This window comes from Canis lupus, chromosome 14, assembly GCF_011100685.1.
Source record: "Canis lupus familiaris isolate Mischka breed German Shepherd chromosome 14, alternate assembly UU_Cfam_GSD_1.0, whole genome shotgun sequence".
Lineage (NCBI taxonomy): Eukaryota > Metazoa > Chordata > Mammalia > Carnivora > Canidae > Canis > Canis lupus.
The window spans coordinates 28531625-28554706 of record NC_049235.1 but is presented as its reverse complement, the minus strand read 5'-3'; the positions used below and the strand labels follow the sequence as shown (position 1 = coordinate 28554706).

The window sequence follows — 23082 nt, the reverse complement described above, 5'->3', positions numbered from 1 at the left end:
AGTTCCATTTTTGATTTCTGAGAAACTTCCATACTCTTTTCCACAATGGCTGCCCCAATTTACTATCCCACCAACAGAGCATAGGGGTTTCTTTTTTCCATATCCTCATTTACATTTATCTTTTACTTATCTGATAACAGCCATTCTAGCGGTCATAAGGTGATGTCTCATGCCTTTGGTTTATGTATCCCTGATGATTAGTAATATTGAACACTTTTTCATGTATCTTTTGGCTTTTTGGATGATTTCTTTGGAAAAATAACTATTTAGTTCCTTGCCCAAATCTTTATTGGATTTTTTTGTTATTGAGCTGTATGACTTTATTATTTATTTTGGATAATAGTCTCTATCTAATAGATGGTTTGAAAATATTTTATCCTATCTGATAGATTGCCCTTTAATTTTCTTGATTCTTTTATAATGCAGAAGTTTTCAATTTGTTTTAGTACCATTTGTTGATTTTGGGTTTTGTTTCATTTGTTTTTGGTGTCATATCTGAAAAATCATTTCCAAAATCATTGTCAAAGGAATTTTTTCCTATGTTTTCTTCTAGAATATTTATAGTAGGAAGTCTTATGTTGAAGTGCTTAATCCACTTGGACTTAATTTTTGTGAATGGTGTGTAATAGGGATCCAACTTCATTTTTCTGTATTTGGTGATCAGATTGCCCAACATAATTTTCTGAAAATTTTATCCTTTCCCTGTTCAGTATTCTTTGCTCCCTTGTCGAATATTAGTTGATTGCAAATGTTTATTTCTGTGATCTCTATTGTGTTCCATTGCAGTGAGTCTATTTTTATGCCAGTACCATCCTATTTCAGTTACTATAGGTTTGCAGTGCAATTGGAAATCAGGACTGTGCTGACTTTAGCTAATGTTTTTCTCAGTTTACTTTAGCAATTTGTTTTTATTTGTCTGTTTTGTGGTTCCATAAAAATATTAGGTTTGTTTTTCCTATGTCTGTGAAAAGCACCAATAGAATTTTGTTAGGATTGTATTGAATCTATAGATGACTTTGCGTAGTATAGCCATTTTCACAATATTCTTGTGATCCATAAATATGGTACATTTTTCCATGTGTTTGTGTCTTCTTAAATTTCTTTCATGAATGTCTTGTAATTTTCATTATATAGATCTTTCACTTTCTTGCTTAAATATATTTTAAGTGTATTATTATCATGCTATTGTGAATGAGATAGTTTTTCTTTAAATGTTTTATTGTTAGTGCATAGAAATGCAGCTGATTTCTGCATGTTGATTTTATATTTTGCAACTTCAGTGAATTTATTGGTTAATTCAAATAATGTTTTCATTGATTCAGTAAGGTTTTCTGTATATAAAAGCATATCATATGCAAATAACAACTATTTTACTTCTTTCTTTCCGATTTGGATGCCTTTTATTTCTTGAGTGTGCCTAATTGCTCTAACTAGGACTTGCAGTACTATATTGAATAAAAGCGGTGAGAGTGGGCGTGCTTATCTTTTCCTTTCAGCAGGAACAAGACATCAATTTGTACAGTTAAGTATAATGCTAACAGTTAGTCTGTCCTTCATTATGTTGAGGTATGTTCTTTTTACACCTATTTTGGTCAAAGTTCTTATCATAAAAGTTGTATTTTGTTAAATGCTTTTTCTGTATTTCCTGAGAGAATCGTATTTTTCTCCATTTTTATTGAGATATAATTGATATGCACCATTGTATAAGCTTAGGGAGTATATCATAATGTTGAATCTTAATATATCATGAAGTGATTAACATGACTAGTTTAATTAACATCCATTATGTATGCATAATACTATTTTCCATTGTGATAAGAACATTTAGAAACATTTAGGATATATATATATATATTTACTGATATGTATATTTATATATATATTTACTGATAATAGTTTAAATAGTGTAAATATAGGATTATAGTATACATAATTTATATATATATATATACATATATATATATAAAATACAGCAGTGTTAACTGTAGTCAAGTTTTATATTATATCCCTAGTACATATTTATCTTGAACACATTCATCCAATTATTCCCACTCCTGACCCCCACAACTGGCAAACACTAATTTCTTTGTTGTAGTTGTTGTTTTTAGATTATACACATAATTGAGATTACAGTATTTGTTTTTCTCTGCCTTATTTCACTTAACATAAGACCCTCAAGTCCATTCATGTTATTGCAAGTGGCACAGATTTATTGTTTCGTTTTATGATATATGTATATTACAATTCCAGGCACAACTTCTTTATCTATTCATATGCTGATGGACACTTAGTTTGTTTCCATGTCTTGGCTTTTGTAAATAATGCTGTTATGAACTTGGGGGTGCAGATACCCTTTTGTATAGTGTTTTTATTTCCTTCAGCTATGTTCCAAGAAGAGGAATTGCTAGATTATGTGGTGGTTGTATTTTTAATTTTTTGAAGACCTTCCATATTGTTTTCCATAGTAGCTGTGCCAATTTATAAAGCCCACCAGCAGTGCACAAGGGTTCCCCTTTATTCATACCCACACATTTGTTCTCTCTTGTTTTTTTAATGCTAGCCATTCTAATGGGGCATGATATAGCTGTCATGGTTTTGATTTGCCTTTCGGTGACAATTGTGATGCTGAGCACTTTTTCATATACCTTTTGGCCAGTCAGATAGCATCTTGGGAAAACATGTATTTCAGATTCATTGCCTAACTTACAGGAATTTGCTGTATATTTTAGATATTAACACCTTATCAGATTTGTGGTTTACAAGTATTTTCTCCCATTCTGTAGGTTGTATTTTAATTTTGTTGGTTGATTGTTTTCCTGTGCACAAGCTTTTTAGTTTGATATCATTTCACTTATTTATGTATGTAGTTGCTTGTGCTTTAGGTGTCATATCCAAAAAATCATTGCCAAGACCCATGTCAAAGAACTTTTTCCCAGGTTTTCATTGAAGTCTTTTATAGTTTTAGACCTATTTTTAAGCTTTTAGATCATTTTGTGAATGATATATGATAAAGGTCTAGTTTCATTCTTTAATGTGTGAATATACACTTTTCCCAACACCATTTATTGATGAGACTGCCTTTTCTCCATAGAATATTCTTGACTCCTTTGTCATATACTGGTGGACCATATTGCTTGGGCTAATTTCTGGGCTCTTGATTCCATTATATTGGTTTTTATGTCTGTTTTTATGCTCATAATATACTATTTTATAACTATGTCTTGATAGTAGAGCTTGAAGTCAAGAAGTGTGAAGATTCTCACAGTGTTCTTTCTCTGGATTGCTTTGGCTATTTGGGGTTGTTTCTTCATATACATTTTAGGATTATTGTTTCTACTTCTGTAAAAAATGCTTTTTGAATGAATCTGGATTGAACGAATAGATGCTTCAGGGTAGTGTAGACACTTTAACAGTATTAATTCTTGAAAGCCATAAACTTTGGATGTCTATATTTATTTGGGTCCCCGCATTTTCTTTCATAAATGTCTTACAGTTTTCAAAGTAAAGATCTTCTTTTTTGGTTTATTATTAACAATTTTACTATTTTTGATTCTATCAATAATGGGATCATTTTCTCTTTTCTTTTCTTTTTTTCTTTATTCATGAGAGACACAGAGAGAGAGGCAGAGACATAGGCAGAGGGAGAAGCAGGCTCCCTGTGGGAGCCCAGGACCTTGGGCTGGGAGGTCAAGGTCCTTCAATCTCAGGACCTTGAGATCACAACCTAAGCTGAAGGCGGATGCTCAACCACTGAGCCATCCAGGTGCCTCAGGATCAATTTCTTCATTTCAAAATATATAAAGAACTTACATCTCTAAATATAACCACATCTTCTTTATTCATTCATCTATGAGTTAACATTTGGATGGCTTCCGTAACCTGGCTGTTGTAAATAATGCTACAGTTATTATTGAGATTCATATATCTTTCCACATTAGTGTTTTCTCTTTTTTTGTGGGTAAATACCGTGTATTGGAATTACTGAATCATATGGTATTTCTAATTTTGATTTTTTGAGAAACTACTTTACTATTTTCCACAGTTGGTGCACCAATTTACATTTCCACCAGCAATGAACAAAGGTTCCGTTTTCTCCACATCCTTGCTAACACTTGTTCTTTTTGATGTTAGCCATTATGACACATGTTAAGCAATATCTCATTGTGGTTTTGATTTGCACTTCCCTAATTAGTGATGCTGAACATTTTAACATGTGTCTATAGACCCTCTGTATGTCTTCTTTGGAAACAATCTATTCACATCCTCTGGCCATTTTAAAATCATACTGTTTAGTTTTTTGGTGTTAATTTATCTAAGTTCTTTATATATTTTGAACTATTAACTCTATTAAATATATCATTTTTCAATAGATTTTCCAATTCACTAGGCTGCTTTTTCATTTTCTTGATGGTATTTCTGTGCAAAAGCTATTCATTTTGGTGTAGTCCAAATAGTTCATTTTTGCTACTGTTGCCCTTTCCTAAGACTACATATTTAGAAAAATTTTGCTAAGACCAATATAAAAACATAATTGCCTATATTTTCTTCCAGGAATTTTATGGTTTCAAGTCCTATATTTAGGGCTTTAATCCATTTTGAGTTTATTATGTGTATTGCATAAAAAAAGCAATCCAGTTTTATACTCATACACGTAACTGTCCAGTGTTCCCAGCATGACATACTAAAAAGGTGGTCTGTTCCCCCATTGCATAATTCTTACTACCTCTGTCAAAGAGTAATTGGCCATGTAAGTGATACTATTTCTGGGCTCTCAGTTCTGTTCCAGTGATCTATGTGACTATTTTCTGCCAGTAGAATACTCTTTTCATTTATAGAGCTTTGTAATATAATTTAAAACCTGGGATTGTGGTACCTCCAGCTTTGTTGTTCTTTCTCAAGATTTCTTTGGCTATTCTAGGTCTTTGGTTCCCTACAAATTTTAGGTTTGTTTGTTTGTTCTAGGTGTGTGAAAAATGCTATTGGTATTTTCTTAAGGAACACTGATTAAAATGAATCTTTAACAATATTAAATTTTCCAATCCATAAACATGGAGTATCTTTCCATTTGTGTCATCTTCATTTGCTCATATCAGTGTTTCATAGTTTTTAGAATACAGGTCTTTTACCTCCTCAGTTAAGTTTATTCCTAGGCATGTTATTCTTTTTAAATGTGCCACCATAAATGGAATTGTTTTCTTAATTTCGCTTTCTGGTATTTTGTTATTAGTGAAACACAGCTGGTTTCTGTGTATTAATTTGTGTCCTGCAATTTTATTGATTTCATTTATCTAACAGCTTTTTGGTAGAGTCTTTGTGGTTTTCTATGTATAGTATCATGTCATCTGCAAATAACAATTTCTCTTCCTCCTTACTAATTTGGATGATTTGTATTTATCTTTCTTATCTGATTTCTGGCTAGGACTTGCAGTATTATACTGAGTATTAGTGATGAGAGTAGACCTCTTTGCCTTATTTTCCTAAACTTAGAGGAATAGCTCTTGGGTTTTCACCATTGAGTATGATGTCAGCTGTAGATTTTTCATATATGGCCTTTGTTATGTTGGGGTGTTTTCTTTAAATGCACTTTGGTGAGAGTATTTATCATGAAAAGATGTTGAATTTTGTAAAATGATTTTTCTGTATCTTTTGAGATAATCATATGTTTTGTATCCTCATTTTGTTGATGAGGTATATTTGTGAATATTAAATCATCCTTGCATCCCTGGAGTAAATCCTACTTGATAATGGTGAATGATAGATCCTTTCAATGTGTTGTTGAATGTGGTTTGCTAATATCTTGTCAAAAATTTTTCCATCTATATTCAGCAGGAATGTTGGCCTGTAGCTTTCTTTCTTGGTAATATCTTTGTCTGGTTTTTCATATCAGGAAATGGTGGTCTTGCAGAATGTATTTGGAAGTTTTCCTTTCTTTCTAACTTTTGGAATACTTTCAGAATAGATATTAACTATTCTATAAATGTTTGGTAGAATTGACCTGTGAATTCATCTGGTACTGGGCTTTTGTTTCTTGGGAGATTTTTGATTACCATTTCAATTGTTACTAATAATTGGTCTGTTCAGGTTGTCTATTTCTTCCTGAGTCAGTTTTGAAAGATTGTATGTTTCTCAGAATTTTTTTAAAGATTTTATTTATTTATTCATGAAAGACACAGAGAGAGAGGCAGGCTCCTCACAGGGAGCCTGATGTGGGGCTTGTTCCCAGGATCCTGGGATCATGACCTGGGACAAAGACAGATACTCAACACTGAGCCACCCAGGTGCCCCCACCTCTTAAAGATGTTTCCAAGAATTTATCCATTTCTTCTACTTTGTTCAATTTGTTAGCATATATTTTTTTGTAGTTGTCTTTTATAATCCTTTGTAGTTCTGTGGTGTCAGTTTCTGCTTCTTTTCTGACTTTGTGTCCTCTTTTTTTTTCTTTCTCGAATAGTCTGGGCTTTGTGTGTTCCTTTTTTTCTAGTTCCTTTAGGCATAAAGTCGAATTGACATTTTTCTTGTTCCTAGAGGTTGATTTATATCACTATAAACTTCCCTTTCAGAATTGCCTTTTGCTGTGTCTCAAAGATTTTGTACTGTTATGTGTGCATTTTCATTTGTCTTCCTATATTTTAAATTTTTCTCTTTGATTTCTTTGTTAACCCATTGGCTGTTTAGAGGCATGTAGTTTAGACACCATTTATTTGTGTTTTTCTCAGTTTTTTTCTTCTTGTAGTTCTAGTTTTAAACCATTGTGGTTAGGAAAGATGCATGATATGATTTTAATGTTCCTAAATTTATTGAGATTTCTTTTGTGTCATAACATTAGGTTGATCCTGGAGCCTGTTTCCTGTGCACTGAACATACTGTGTATTTTTGTTTGTTTGTTTTGGATGGAATGTTCCATATGTATCTGTTAATTACATCTCATCTAATGTGTTATTCATACATTGTTTCCTTATTGATTTTCTGTCTGGATGATCTATCCATTGATGTAAATGTGTTAAAGTCCCCTAATATTACTCTGTTACTGTCAATTTCTTTCTTTATGTCTGCTAATACCTGCCTTAAGTACTTAGGTGCTCCAAAGTTTGGGTCCATCAACATTCACAATTTTTATAACCTCTTGATAGGTCCATTTATCATTAGGTAATGCCCTCCTCTATCTCTTGATACAGTCTCTTAAAAAGTCTGTTTTGTTTGATATAAGTATTGCTGCCTCAGTTTTTTCCCCCCTTTCTTCCATTTGTTTTGAAGTTTTTCAACCTTTCACTTTGAATCTCTATGTGTCAGAAATCTTTTTTTTTTTTTTTTTTTTTTTAATGTGTCAAATCTGAAGTGAGTGTCTTGTGGGCAGTAAATAAATGGGTTGTGTTTTTTTTTTTTCCACTTTGCTACTTTATATCTTTTTATTGGAGCATTTAGACCATTTACATTTATAGTAATAATGAAGGGGCACTTGGGTGGTTTAGTCGGTTATGTGTCCAACTCTTGGTTTTGGTTCAGATTATGATCTCATGGTCATGCAATTAAGCCCTGACTTGGAATCCATGCTCCATGGGGAGTCTGCTTGAAGACTCTCTCCCTCTGTCCCTCACCCACCCTCCTCAAATAAATAAATCTTTAAAAAACAAATAATTGATAAGTATGTGTTTATTGCCATTTGTTACTTGTTTTCCAGCTGTTTGATAGTTCTTCTGTTTCCTTCTTGATCTCTTTGTGATTGATGACTTTCTATAGTGCTATACTTGGCTTTTTTGCATTAGGTTTTTAGTTGGTGGTTACTGTAAGATTCATATATAGCATGGTAAGTCCATTGCAGTCTATGTTAAATTGATGGTCACTTAAGTTTAAACACTTTCCAAAAGAACTTCCTTTCTTACTCCCCATTCTTCCCCATTTTATGCATATGTTGTAATAGTTTCTCTTTTTATTCAGAATTTTCTTATGCTTAATTATGGTCTTTTCCACTTAAAAAAGACCCTTTAACATGTCCTGTAAGATTTACTGATGATGAACTATTTTAATTTTTGTCTGTCTGAGTAAACCCATCGTCTCTCCCTCAATTCTGAATAATGACTTTTCCAAATTGAGTATGCTTGGTACAGGCATTTTCTTTTTGGCTTTTTGCATAGTATCAAGCCACTCCTTTCTGGCCTGCAAAGTTACTACTGAAAAAATCAGCTAGTAGCCTTTGGCATTTCCTTTCTAAGTAACTTCTTGCTTTTAACTTTAACCCTTGACATTTTAAATATTAGGTGTCATGGGGTGGTCTTAAGTTTATCTCTGTGGAGCTCTTTGTGATTCTTGAACCTAGATGTCTGTTTTCTTTTCCGGGTTACAGAAGTTTTCTGCCCCTTTCTGTCTTTCAAAAATTTAAAATGTTTGTTCAGAGATCCTTAAGCTATCCTCATTTTTAAAATTCTTTTTTTTTTTCTTCCTAAGGTTAAACTTGGGTAATGTTTATATCCTGACTTCAAATCTGTTCTTCGGCATTCATCCATTTGTTGATTCCCTCTAGTGTATTTTTCATTTCATTTTTGTTTTCTTCAATTCTGATTGGTTCTTCTTATATTTTTTACTTCTTGGTTTAAGTTATCACTGAGTTCTTCCATTCTTTTCTCCATTCTGGTGAGCATGTTTATGATCATTACTTTAAACTTTTTATGAGACTTGTTGTTTATTTTCATTTAGTTCTTTTATTGAGGTTTGTCTTGTTCTCTCATTTGGAACATATTCTTCTTTCTTACCAATTTGGCAAGTTTCTAGGACTAGTTCCCATCTTCTTAATGCTTTTTAAAGCCAGAGCTTTTCCCCTGTGCCCCAGAGCATCTGGGCTAGTGTGGGTTAGGGGCCTGGTGATGGCTGAGGCAACAATACGTTTCCTGAAACTCCACTATGGTCTGCACTGTCAAGGCTGGGTTTAGGGACTGTCAACTATTGTACTTACTAGCCTCTCTGCCCTGGAGAGACTTACTGCAGGTCCCCTGCCATTTGGTGGAGTTTTAGGGCTAGATCTTTTATACACAAGTTGCTCTTCTAAAACATGGCTTTTTTCCTGTTCTTCAGGGCAGATTAATCTGCTCACTTTCCTTAATACCATTCTTCCCACTGTAGTTCATAGTGTTGGAGGTTGGTGGTTTCCCTTTATCACTATGTCTCTGTCTCTCTCAAAGTTATCTATGTGGTCTTTGATTGTGAAGAAGCTGTTCAATAAGGCTTCAATTCTTCAGGAGGAATTTCTCTATAAATAGGTATAGATTTGATGTGTCTGTGAGGGAGATTAGTTCACAGTCTTCCTAGGTCATTGTGTCAGACCAGAGCTATCATGTACATTCCTTCTATGCCTCATTTGTTAAGAGTTTTATTATGAGTGGGTGTTTGTCAAATGCTTTTCCTGAATTTGTTGAAATGATAATGTGAAGGGTTTTTTCCTTTCATTCTATTACCCTGCTTATGATATTGTTTTGCATATGTTGAAACATACTTGCAATCTAGTATATTTCTCATTTGTTAATGGTGTATGATCCATTTAATATGCTATTGAATTTGGTTTGCTAGTACTTTATTAGGAGGTTTTATATTTCTATTTATTAGAGATTTTAGCCTGTAATTTTGTTTTTGGTAGTATCATAGTGTCTTTTTCTGGCTTTGGTATCCAGGTAATGCTTGCCTTGTAAAATAAGCTGGGAAGTTTTTAATTTTCCTTAATTTTCTTGGTAAGAGTTTGAGGTGAATTGGTATTAGTTACTCTTTAAATGTTTGGTAAAATTCACCAGTAAACCTATCTGGTTCTGGTTTTCTCTTTGTTGGGAGATTTCTGATTACTGATTCAATTTCCTTGAGGTTTTTTATTTCTTCCTGATTCATAGTTATTAAATTATATTGTTTCTAAGATCTTTCCATTTCTTCTCAGTTGTCTAGGATGTGGGCATATAGTTGTTCATAGTAGCCTCTTATGGTTATTTTGTAAATCTGTGGTATCCTTTATAATGTCTCATTTTTCATTTATTATTTGGTTGATTTGGGTCTTTTCTCTCTTTTCCTTGGTTAGTCTAGCTAAACGTTTGTCAATTTTGACAGTCTTTCAAAGAACCAACTCTGAGTTTTTAAAAATTCTTTGTTTTTCTCTTCTATCATTTATATCTGCTCTAATATTCATTATTTCCATTCATCTGCTATCTTTGGGCTTAGTTTCTTTTCCTAGTTCTTTTAGGTGTAGAGTTAGGATTTTATTTGAGATTTTTCTTCTTGGCATTTGTTGCTATGAATTTCCCTTTTAAATCTGCATTTGCTACATCCTATAAGTTTGGTTTGTTGTATTTCCATTTTTGTTTGTCTATAGGTATTTTTATTTCTTCTTTAATTTCTTCTTTGACCTATTGGTTGCCCAGAAAAGTATTAATTCCCATATATTCATGAATTTTAGTGCTTTCTTGTTGTTATTGATGTCTAGATTCATATCATTAGGATCAGAGAATATACTTGTTATGATTTCAGTCTTCTTGAATTTACCAAGATTTGTGTCAGTGCCTAACATATGATGCATTCTAGGAAATGTCCCCATATATACTTGAAAAGGATGTGTATTCTGCTATTGTCTGATAGAACATTCTTTTTTATATCTTAGATCTCTTTCATTTATAGTATTGTTCAAATTTATTCTTTCCTTATTGATTTTTCTGTCTGGATGATCTCACCATTGTTAAGAGTGGATTATTGAGATCTCCACCTGTTACTGTATTGCTTTTATAATTTGTCCTTTTGTCTATCTCTTTGCTTTATGTATTTGGGTGCTCAATATTAGGTTCATTAATATTTGTATTTGTTCTATCTCCTTAATGGATTCACCTTTTACTATATAATGACCAATATCCACTTTTCCTTTTCTAATTTTACAGTTTTTTCAGACATAAATATGACTAACCATAGTGTTTTGTTTTGTGTTTCTGTTTACAACTTGTTTGAAATATCCTTTCCCATCCCATTGCTCTCTATGTTTATTTCTTGTAGGTGAGTCTCTTATAGGCAGAATGTCATAGGATTAGGGTTTTTATCCATTTAGCCATTGATTACATATATTTTGCTGAGAGAATTTAAAGTAATTACTAATAAGGATTAACTATTGCCATTTTGTGTATTGTTTTCTATTTTGTAGATCCATTGTTCTTTTACTGCTCTTGTTTTTTGTGTTGTTTTTTTCCTTTTAGTATAAGTATACTTGGACTCTTTTATCATGACCTGTTGTGTAATTACTATACCTTTTTTTCTCATAGATACCACGAGGCTTACATAAATTATTAAACAATTATAGCACCCTATATTAAACTGCTAAATTCAATCAAATGCCTAAACTTTACACATTAGCTTCTGCTTCTCATGTTTTGGCTATTGGTGTTACAGTGTATATGTTTTGTGGAACTAATAACAGATCATTGTAGTTATGGTTACTTTTACTATGTTCATTTTTTAAACTTTTAAATCAGAGTTATAAGTGAACTGTAAACTACCATTACTGTATTACAGAATTTAATTTTATATTTACCACTACCAGTAAGTTTTAACCTACCTTATATTCTTATGATATTACTGTGTTGATTAGCATCCTATTACTTCTATGCAAAGAACCTCATTTAGCATTTTGTAAGATAGGACTAATAGTGATGAATACCCTCAGTTTTTGTTTCTGAGGCAAGTTTTCATTTTTCCTTTATTGTGGAAAGACAACTTTGCCATGTATAAAAATTTTGGTTGATAGCTTTATTCTTTGAGCATTTTGGATGTATTATCCCACTATCTCCAGGCCTGAGGAATTTATGTTGAGAATTCCTCTAGTAGTCTTATGGAAATTATCTTCCATGCTACTTCTATTTTTTCTCTTGCTGCTTTCAACTTTGTTTTATATTTGACATAATAATTATAATGTCTCAGTGTAGTCCTATTTCAGTTTGAATATTTGAGGTCTTTTAAGCTTTATATATCTATTTCTCTCCTCAAAAGCTTGGGAAGTTTTTAGGGAGTAGTATTTTTAATATACTTTCTGTTCTTTTGTCTTTCTCTTGTCCTTCTGGAATTCTCGTAATCCAGATATTCTTTGTGTCCCATTGATTCTGTAGCCTTTCTTCACTCTTTTTCACTCTTATTCCACCTGTATGATTTTATACATTCTTTTAGGTCCTTGATTTTTTCCTTGAATACGATCAAGTTTGCTTTTGAAGCTTGCTATTGAATTCTTCAGTTTTTGTGTGTGTTTTATGTTTGAAGGTTTCAATTTGATGTTGAACTGATTTTGATTTTGTTCATGCATTATTTCCCTAATTTTGTTTAGTTGTCTGTATGTGTGCTCTTGTACTTTATGAAACTTCTTAGAGTATTATTCTGAATTCTCTGATTATTCACAGATCTCTATTTCTTGATGGTCATTTATTAGAATTTTACTAGTTTCCTTTGCTGGCATAACATTTACATTATTTTCATCATTCTTTATTCCTTACATTGGTGCTTGCACATTTGAATAAGTGCTTTCTTCTTCCAGACTTTTCAGGCTTGTTTTGACAGACACTCTTCTTTACCAGTGAGCTCAGTTTGAATTAATGGCTGTGTCTGCTTATAATGTCCTTGGGCAAATAGGACTTGCTATAGGTTGTATTTTAAGGTAAGGCCACTACCTGAGGTCTGAAGTTGTGGTTGAGTGGGGTAGGGTCGGGGAGCTACTGATTGAGAAAAGTTGGATAGGGCTGCTAACTTGGTTTCTTGTTCAAGCAAAGCTGTAGGGTGGTTTCCATGGTTTCCTCAGTTTTCTGTCCAGTTTTCCCATATGTCCAGGACTGGGTACTTGACTGAGGAGTAGGTGGGGCTATGAATTATCTTTCCTGTCCTGGTGGGGCAGTAGGAAGGGGGCTAAGGCCTAAACAGCTTGTTGTTTGGGGACATGAATCAGACAAGAGTGTGCATTGAATTCTCTGGCCAGATGAGGCCTCAAGTTTTGCTCTACAACTGGGGAAAACTATGGAGTATGGTCTCTGTTCAAGTACCACTGTAAACAATGCTGTTGAATGGGCTATGCAGTTTCCTGCATGCCTTGTTTAGGTTTCCTTGTTGGACAGGCTGAAGCCTATATTTAGCAGTGTATTGGGCTACAAACTGGTTTCCCTACTGGGAAATGACAAACAAACCAGTTCTAAGGTCAGTAAGGCTCTTTGTTTGTGGTCTTCACTCAAAGTTAATTTTGTCCCAAGTTCCTTGGCTGAAAAGGACCCCAGCTTTGCTCTGCAGACTATCAACTCTGCTTAAAGACTCTTTTCAAAAGTTGCTTGGTAGAAGACCTTTTTAGGTGTTCTGGCCAGCCTTTCTGATTGGGCAGGGCTGAGGGCTTCATTTTGCAGTAGCAGGGTTATAGTTCAGCTTTCCTGCCTGGGCAGAATGGGAGAGCCAGCTCCAAGCACCTCCAAATTTTCCAACTCAGGCTTTCTGGCTGGGAGGGGCAAGGAGCTACTCTCAGTGATAAGTAGGGCTATGATTTAGGCATAGCAGGGGACCCCCTACACACACACACACACACACACACACACACACATCTGTAACTGGCTTGCTCTGTGGGTGATCAACTCTGCTGGACTCTCTCCTCCACTGTTTTTGTGCAATGTGGTTTCCAGGTGTTCTTGTCAGTCCTTCTATTCAGACAGGGTCAGGGGCTACACTGAATATTGTGCTGGGCTATCGTTTTCTGGTCAGACTGTGTTATTAACTAGATTCTGCAGCTGAGCAGAAGCCACTGGTTGACATTACTGTTTAGGACTACAGGTAGGAACTGCCAAGATCTGAGTGCTGGATGTGCAAGTCCCCCCTCCCCTCTGTCACAGCCAGATTTCCTAAGCAAGCCATGTTGATTCCTTTGCAATCCCCGTGGAGCAAGTTAAGAATGCTATCTCCTGAGAACTGACCCATAATGCTGGGGGAGCTAGATGTTTCCCTCGGCATTTTTTTTTTCCAAATTGGAGAAAACATAGCCCCAGGGGAGACCTGTCCATTTGGTGCCACACTGGTAGGGGGAAGGCGACTTGGTCAGCATGCAGCATCTTAGCCTTCTAATGTGACCTGTCCTGGTCTCTGTTGTACGGCAGGGTGCATTAGTCTATTCTCTGTGTTCTAGGGGTGTCTTGTCCATGATTACTTTATTTGTTCTTCCTATGAGTGGGTGTGAAGTGAGAAGTGACCCGTGTTGCTATCAGGATGACCAAAAATCAGACTATAGGACTTTTATCATTCATCTTATTAATGTAGTATATTAAATTTATTAATTTCCATGTTTTGAACCATCCCTGCATTTCAGGGGTAAATCCTACTTGGTCATGATGTACAGTTTTTTAAAATATTTTGTTGAATTTTATTTGCTGATAATTTTTACATGTACATTCACCAAGAATATTGGTCTGCAGTTTTCTTACAGTATCCTTATCAGGCTTGAATGTCAGGGGATGCTGACATCATAAAACAAATTTCAGAGAATCTCCTCATTAATTTTTTGGTAAGTATGAGAGGTATTGGCATTAAGAGTAAAAAAATTTGGTATAATTAGTTGAACCATCTGGTCCTTTATTTGTGTCCTTTATTTGTGTGTGTGTGTGTGTGTGTGTGTGTGTGTGTGTGTGTGTGTTGAGAGGTTTTTAATTAATAATTCAATCTCCTTAGTCATTATAAATCTGTTCAGATATTCTTTCTTCCTGATTCAGACTTGGTAGTTGTAGGTTTCTTGAAAATAATTCATTTTTCCAGGTTGTCCAACTTATTGACATATAATTGTTCTTATTAGTGGGTTGTGATCAGTTTTATTTCTGTAGTATCAGTTGTAATGTCTCCATTTTCTTTTATTTGACTTCTCTCTTGTTTACTTGGTTAGTCTAGCTAAAAGTGGATTAATTTTGTTATCTTTTTGAAAAAGTAGCTCTATTTCTATTTCATTTTTCTCCACTCTGACCTTTGTTATTTCCTTCCTTCTAACTTTGGGTTTATTTTGGTCTTATTTTTCTAGTTCCTTGAGGTATAATGTTAGTTCTTCTTTTTTTAAATATACGCATTTATCATAATAAACTTCTAAGAACTGCTTTTGCAACATCACAGAAGTTTGGATAGGCTGTGCTTTATTTTTGCATTGGTTCCAATATTTTTTTTGATAACTCTCTTTTCTTTTTTGACCCAGGGGTTGTTCAAAACTTTAATTTTCACCTATTTGTAGATTTTCCAGCAATCTTTTTTGTTGTTGTTTCTATCTAGCTTCGCACCATTGTAGTTGAAAAGAGATTTTGGTGTGATTTCAGTGTTCTTAAATTTGCTGAGACCTGTCTGTTGTCCTATCATAGGGTCTGTCCTAGAGAAGATACTTAGTGTACTTCAGAAGGAATGTGTATTCTTCTATTGCATGGTATGTTCTAGAAATGATTTTAGGTCCGTTTAATCTAATGTATGGTACCCATCCAATGTGTCCTTGTTGAAATTCTGTCTGGATGATATATCCATTAAGGAAAGTATTGAGCTTCCTTCCTATTATTTTATTGGTATCTACTTTTCAGATATGTTATTTTCTTATTCTATTTAGACACTATGATTTTGGTAGATATGTTTATGAATGTTACATCTTCTCAATAAACTGACTTCTTTATTACTTTATAATCTTGTTTCTTATTATTGCTTTTGGGTTAAAGTCAATTTTGTCCTATGTAAGTGTCAGTACCTTCAGTTTCTTCAGGTTTCTACATGGATGGAATAGCTTTTTCCATTCCTTCTTTCTGAGTCTATGTGTCCTGAAGCTGAATGCATCTCTTATAGGCAGCAAATTGTTGGGTCTTGTTTATTTTGTTTTTTTAAATCCATCCAGATACACTGTGCCTTTTGATTGGTAAGTTTATGTGTTTACAGTTAGAGTTGTTATTGCTATGTAAATACTTTCTAATGCCATATTATAGTTGTTTGTTTGTATTTCTATTCTTTCTTTTACTCTGTTTCTGCCTACTATTGTAAAGTATTCATTTTCCCTAGTACTATGGTCTGTTTACCCTTTATTTTTTGTTCCTACTCTAGAGGTTTGCTCTGTAGTTACTGTGAGGCTTGTATAAGACATCTCATAGATAAAACAGTCCATTTAAAGCTGAGAGCACCTTAACTTTAATTGTTCACAAAAGTTTTACCCTTTTACTCCCTTCTTCTAGTTATTTGGTGTCATTATCTACTTTTAAAATATTTTGTCTTACTTAAAAAATAACTAATTACTTTTAACTCTTTTTCATTGACTTTTATATTATAGTTATGTGTTTAACTTATCATCATATTGCAGAGTTTGTTTATTGACCTTTAGCAGCATGTTGTATACTCTTCCATGCTTTAATGTCACTGATTTGTTTCTTTTCATTTCCACTAGGAGAACTCCTTTGAGCCTTTCTTATAAAGTACATCTAGTGATGAACTCCCTCAGATTTTCTCTGGAAAAGTCCATTTCTTCATATCTGAAACATACTTTCCTGCATAGAGTATACTTAGCTGGTATTTTTTTTTTCTTAGAATTTATAATTTCTTTTCCTCCTGGCCTATGGAGTTTCTGTTGAGATATCCACTGATGGTCCAGTGGGGGCTCCTCTATATCCTATGATCTTCTCCCTGGCTGTTCTTAGAATTCTTTCTCTATCCATGATGATCATTATACTGTGTCTCTGAGAAAGAACTTTTGTATTTAGGTAACAGGGCATTCTATTAGCTTTGTGAACTTGGATGTCCAAGTCTCTATTCAGGTTTGGGATGTTCTCAGCTACTATTTCTTTAAACTTTGTGTCCCCTTCTCCGCTCTCCTCCTTCTGGAACTTGAGTTATTTTAATATTTGTACATTTGATAATGCCCTGTAGGTCATGTAGGCATTCTTCACCTACCCTTTTTCATTATTTTTTCTTTTTGTTTTTTTAAATGCATTTTATTTTATTTTATTTTATTTTATTTTAATTTTTTATTGGTGTTCAATTTACTAACATACAGAATAACCCCCAGTGCCCGTCACCCATTCACTCCCACCCCCCGCCCTCCTCCCCTTCTACCACCCCTAGTTTGTTTCCCAGAGTTAGCAGTCTTTACGTTCTGTCTCCCTTTCTGATATTTCCCACACATTTCTTCTCCCTTCCCTTATATTCCCTTTCACTATTATTTATATTCCCCAAATGAATGAGAACATATAATGTTTGTCCTTCTCCGACTGACTTACTTCACTCAGCATAATACCCTCCAGTTCCATCCACGTTGAAGCAAATGGTGGGTATTTGTCATTTATAATAGCTGAGTAATATTCCATTGTATACATAAACCACATCTTCTTTATCCATTCATCTTTCATTGGACACCGAGGCTCCTTCCACAGTTTGGCTATCGTGGCCATTGCTGCTATAAACATAGGGGTGCAGGTGTCCCGGCGTTTCACTGCATCTGTATCTTTGGGGTAAATCCCCAATAGTGCAATTGCTGGGTCGTAGGGCAGGTCTATTTTTAACTCTTTGAGGAACCTCCACACAGTTTTCCAGAGTGGCTGCACCAGGTCACATTCCCACCAACAGTGTATGAGGGTTCCCTTTTCTTCGCATCCCCTCCAATATTTGTTGTTTCCTGCCTTGTTAATTTGCCCCATTCTCACCGGTGTGAGGTGATATCTCATTGTGGTTTTGATTTGTATTTCCCTGATGGCAAGTGATGCAGAGCATTTTCTCATATGCATGTTGGCCATGTCTATGCCTTCCTCTGTGAGATTTCTGTTCATGTCTTTTGCCCATTTCATGATTGGATTGTTTGTTTCTTTGCTGTTGAGTTTAAGAAGTTCTTTATAGATCTTGGAAACTAGCCCTTTATCTGATATGTCATTTGCAAATATCTTCTCCCATTCTGTAGGTTGTCTTTGAGTTTTGTTGACTGTATCCTTTGCTGTGCAAAAGCTTCTTATCTTGATGAAGTCCCAATAGTTCATTTTTGCTTTGGTTTCTTTTGCCTTCATGGATGTATCTTGCAAGAGGTTACTGTGGCCGAGTTCAAAAAGGGTGTTGCCTGTGTTCTTCTCTAGGATTTTGATGGAATCTTGTCTCACATTTAGATCTTTCATCCATTTTGAGTTTATCTTTGTGTATGGTGAAAGAGAGTGGTCTAGTTTCATTCTTCTGCATGTGGATGTCCAATTTTCCCAGCACCATTTATTGAAGAGACTGTCTTTCTTCCAATGGATAGTCTTTCCTCCTTTATCAAATATTAGTTGATCATTATTTTTTCTTTGTTCTTCTCTGACTGGGTTATATCAAAGTTCCTATTCTGATTACTAATTCTGTCTTTTGTTCTACTCTACTCTAGGTGTTCTATATTACATTTTTCATCTTGTTTATAAAATTCTTCAGCTCCAGAATTTGGTTCTTTTTTATGATTGCTTGGTCATTGTTAAATTTCTAATTTTGTTTGTGAATTATGTATCTAGTTTTGTTGATTTGTCTGTGTTTTCTTATAGCTCATTGAATTACCTCAAAACAGCTATTTTGAATTCTTTATTAGCTAAATCACAAATTTGCATGCTTTTGAATTGGGTTACTTAAGAATTATTATCATCTTTTGATCCTCATCACATTTCTTTGATTTCTCAAGTTCCTTGGAGCTTTGGTTTTTGTTGTTGTTGTTGTTGTTGTTTGTTTGTTTTTTGTTTTTTGCATTTGAAGCAGTAGACTCCTCAAATCTTTACTTACCATCTTCTGGCAAGAAATATTCTGTATTTGTCCTGATTATGCCTGGTTCTTTCCCAACCTTGTATGGATACATATTCTCTATACTTCTCATGGCAAGGTGCTTAAGCTTTTCCATCTTCCCTGGTTCTTACAACTCATCAAGCTGGTTATTTCAAACCTGTCTTCTTTTTCCAGAAGGTGGCATTATAGTTCAAGTCTGTGGTTTTGTACTTGCCCACAGATCCTTGCCTCTTTTCTGAGCTACATCCCTGTCTACCAGAGCTTGCTCTCACAGCAGCACTTGCAAGTACACACAAGGAGCTTACCACAGAGTGGGAACCGAATTGGTTCAGCATTTGGACTGTTGGGGTGTTCATTTATCCAGAAGAAAGATTCCTGGATGTGCTACTACTAGATGCTCATGTGTGGACTTCCTACTCGGTGAAGTTAGCAGAAACTCTGTTCCTTTAATGCCCTTTGATACTCTTACGTTTCCCTTTCCAGATTTTCCTCTTCCTAGTCATGGAGGTCTGATAGAGATATCAGTTTTTCCAGCTTGTGTGGTACCATGGAAGTCACAGGATAATTAATCCCTGCTCTCCTTTTTCTCTGTGAGAGACATTGCAGTCTCATGGTAGTTCCACCCCAGATAGTGCTACCTTGTGGAGATGGCTCTAGCAATGTTCTTTTCACTGTGTCTACTATTCCAAATTTGTGCACGTGCATGTGTTTTTCTCCAGTGGTTGCTTGAATTCCCCTTTGGGAAAGCTGGACTTTTATTTCTCTCCAGTCTGTGGTTTTCATCCCAGGTCAGCAGTCTACATTTTCTCTTAACTCTGGCAAGAGGGATTGGGGCAGTTTGGCACCTCTGTTTTTTCTCCAGCCCAACCAAAGTCTGCCTGCCTATTACCAGATGCATAAAAAGGCAAGACAGTTTCTGGTTTCCTGGGTGTGTAATGCTAGATCCCATAGGTCTCACATGGGTGTTTTGTTTTGTTTTGTTTTTGATAGATGTCTAATTCTTTGTTGAAAAGGTGGCATAAATAGAAGCAGTATCTTAGGTCACATGATACTGACTCTGCGTTCAAAACATTGTTGATTTGAATAAATAGGCACAAGTTTTCAGGCCAGAGTTTTGTATCATGCAGAATTTTCAATATAAAATTTGTGATGAAAGTAAAAATTATTGAACAAACTATTCAAATAATAATTTATGCATAAAATGTTACAAACTTTTAATTGTCCCCTAATGATTCTACAAGGGAGCTACATCTCCAAGAATCAAAAGTGGTTAACCAAATATAGATTTTTGTGATGAAAATTGTGCAGCAATTTTTTTTTAAGTGATGGAAATAGCTTTAGGATTTGGGACAAACCTATGTTTGAATTCCAATGCTATTATCTGATGCTTTGATTTTCAGTAGTCAGTTGAGCACCCTAAGCATTAAATCCCTCAACTACAAAAGAGATTATTCATATAAATAAATGATAAAACATACATCAAGCTTTTAGCTGGTTCCTCTCACATGAGCATTCAGTGAACAAATGTTATAATACTTATTAATATCAACATATATAACTAAATCACTTAATAGGTAAATATAAATAAAAACAGTATGTAAAATTAGGTCAGCAAGAATCAAATTCTATATCATTTTTAATGTATGCATACAATTTATTTCTGAATATATAGTATTTAAATGTTTTATAGCATATTTTCAAGAGTAATAAGGTGATTAAAATTTTTATGCACTTATATTTGTTGAAAAAGTAGGAAATGTTTTATATAATGAGAAAATAAAAATCTAGAAGAAAAAGTATTTTGTGATGTATGTATTTTCTTTCTCTTGGTAGATTTTCTGGAGGAGGGTATGATTTGGATATATAAGCAAAAAAGTGATTAATAAGAATTTGAATATATACAAAACATTTATTGTCAAATAAATTCTTAAGATGTGACTTTCAAGAGCCTCTAAATCATAGAAACTTTATGAAAAAAAACTCTTTGATATGTTATATTTAAACAGGTTTTAGCTTGGCTAAAATTATAACTATTGCTTGTCATATATTTTAAAGAGTTTCCCTTTTTATAAAGATTTGTCATTTTGTTTTACAAGTTCTTGGTACATTCACCCTTCCCAATCTAAACTGCAATGTTGGGGAAAGGAATTGAGAGATTTTTAGAGAAAGCTCAATTGTGTGTCCACTAATGGCTTACAAGTCTGAGCAATTTGTTTACTGCAGTCAGATTTGCCTTCATCAAGTGATGATTTAACATTAGATAAAAATGATTTCATAAATCTTCGAGGACAATAATTTCCTTCTTATTGCAGTTAAGATGTAACCTGGAAAACACCATCTACACTGTACATTTTACATTTGAAAATTAGAAAAGGGTTTCTGAAGAGTGGTTATCAGAATAATGTACATGTTTTTATTTTAATGGTAGAGGAGGAACATTTTTCATAGTGACAACTCTGCTATATTCCTCTGAGTCACTGAATTTTATAACTGGAAACAATATTAGCAATTAAATCCAAATGTTTCACTTTACAGATGAGTAAATGGGACCCTTAGTGATGAAGTAACTTGTCCAATGATACACAGTTATGGCAGAGTCCTGGTAAAGACCTCAGAAGCTTAATCCTGTTTTGTCCCTCAACCCTAGAGTGTCACACACTGCCCTAAATACTCATATTTTAAGTGCAGGTGTCTACCAACAAATTGCATGGATATCAAAGACATTCAAACTATAAACTTAAGAGTTTTTGCACATGCAATCTTAAAATAAATACCAGTGCAAAACTTAGAGATGTATTCACACTTGCACTTAATTCATTTGGCTTAACTTCTGTGAGTGAATTTTGCACATGTAGATCCTTGGTCCAGGGCAACCACCTCACTCCTCAAATATTAGCTATCTGAGCTTTTTACTGAAGATCATATTTAAAACTAATTGTATTTTTTTTAATATCTGCTTAATGATAGTTTTGGATCCCGGCTACCACTAGATGTCCTGTTATCTAACTTGGATCAATTGATTTTTAATGCAAACCATGTGTCCATAATTATATATTCTTTGGATATTTCATTCTGCCAAATCCAAGTTCTATACTTTGGGGCACCTCAGTAGCTCAGTCAGTTGAGCACCAGACTCTTGATTTCAGCTCAAGTCATGATTTCTGGAGCATGAGATCAAGCCCTGCAGTGAGCCCTGTGCTCAGTGGGGAGTCTGTTTGGGATGTTGTCCCTCCCCTCTGCTTCTGCCCCTTCCACTGCTCTACTCTCTCTCTAAAATAAATAATTGAATCTATAAAAAATAATAAATTGGGACACTTTATGCACTAATGACAAAATTAAAAGAAGGTATAAATCTTAAAACTTCACGAACAGTTGTGTCCCAACAATTTTTGTTTTGATATATTAACTAATGTTTTTTTTTAAAAAGTGGCTGGTGAACATTTGAAACCTGTTATGTGCATTAAAATATAACACATTTTGTTATAAAGTAATGTATTTCCTGCATGAGATAATTAGAAGAGAGAGGTAAGCAAAAAAAAAAAAAAAAAAAAAGGAAAAAAGATATTTCTTTTCAATTATCTTGAAATTGTAGTGTTAATGTACTTCATATAGAAGTCTTAAAATATTTATGTATTTATGTATATATTTGCATACTATGTATTCATATACTATACACATTATATATACATATATACTATAAGAACTATATTAATTATAGTATTATATTTTTCCTCATTTAAAAATATCTAAAAATTTTCCACTTTTTTGTAAATAATCCAATCTATTTCTACATTTTAACTTTCAGACCTATTTTGTTATTTAACTTTTAGTCTTTAAATTGTTGTACTTTCTTGACAATGAAGACTACTATTTCCAGTACTGTATTTTCTAACCATCTTGTTTAAGTTATATATTGTAACTATTAAGTAAATGAGGGTCAACTCTGTAAACATGATACTCAAATATAGAAAGCAATGCTCTATCAATGTGCTTATCAGTATACCCTTTAACTTATTTTTAGGGTAAGCCTTTTTCCTTACTTTTGATTTTATGTGCTAAATATTAAAAGCTAGCTTTTGAAAAGTGGTAAAAACCAAGAAGTCATGAATGGATCACCTGTAAAATTAAGTTATCTCAGTACTGTGTTAAGCACTAACCAATTGATGTTATAAATACCATAACAATGCTCAAATAAAGTCTCTATAGAAGAAGGCTAAAAAAAAATAAAATTGAACTATAATTTACATACAATGTCATATTAGGTTCAGGTATACAATATTAATTCAGGGATTCTGAACATTATACAGTGCTCACCTCCATAAGTATAGTCACCAT

General features: G+C 33.9%; 1 long non-coding RNA gene across 1 annotated transcript in view; it reads right to left on the bottom strand.

The window, feature by feature from the left end:
• LOC119867546 overlaps nt 1–23082 on the bottom strand; it is a 68052-nt gene that overhangs the window by 25282 nt on the left and 19688 nt on the right. The window lies entirely within an intron of this gene.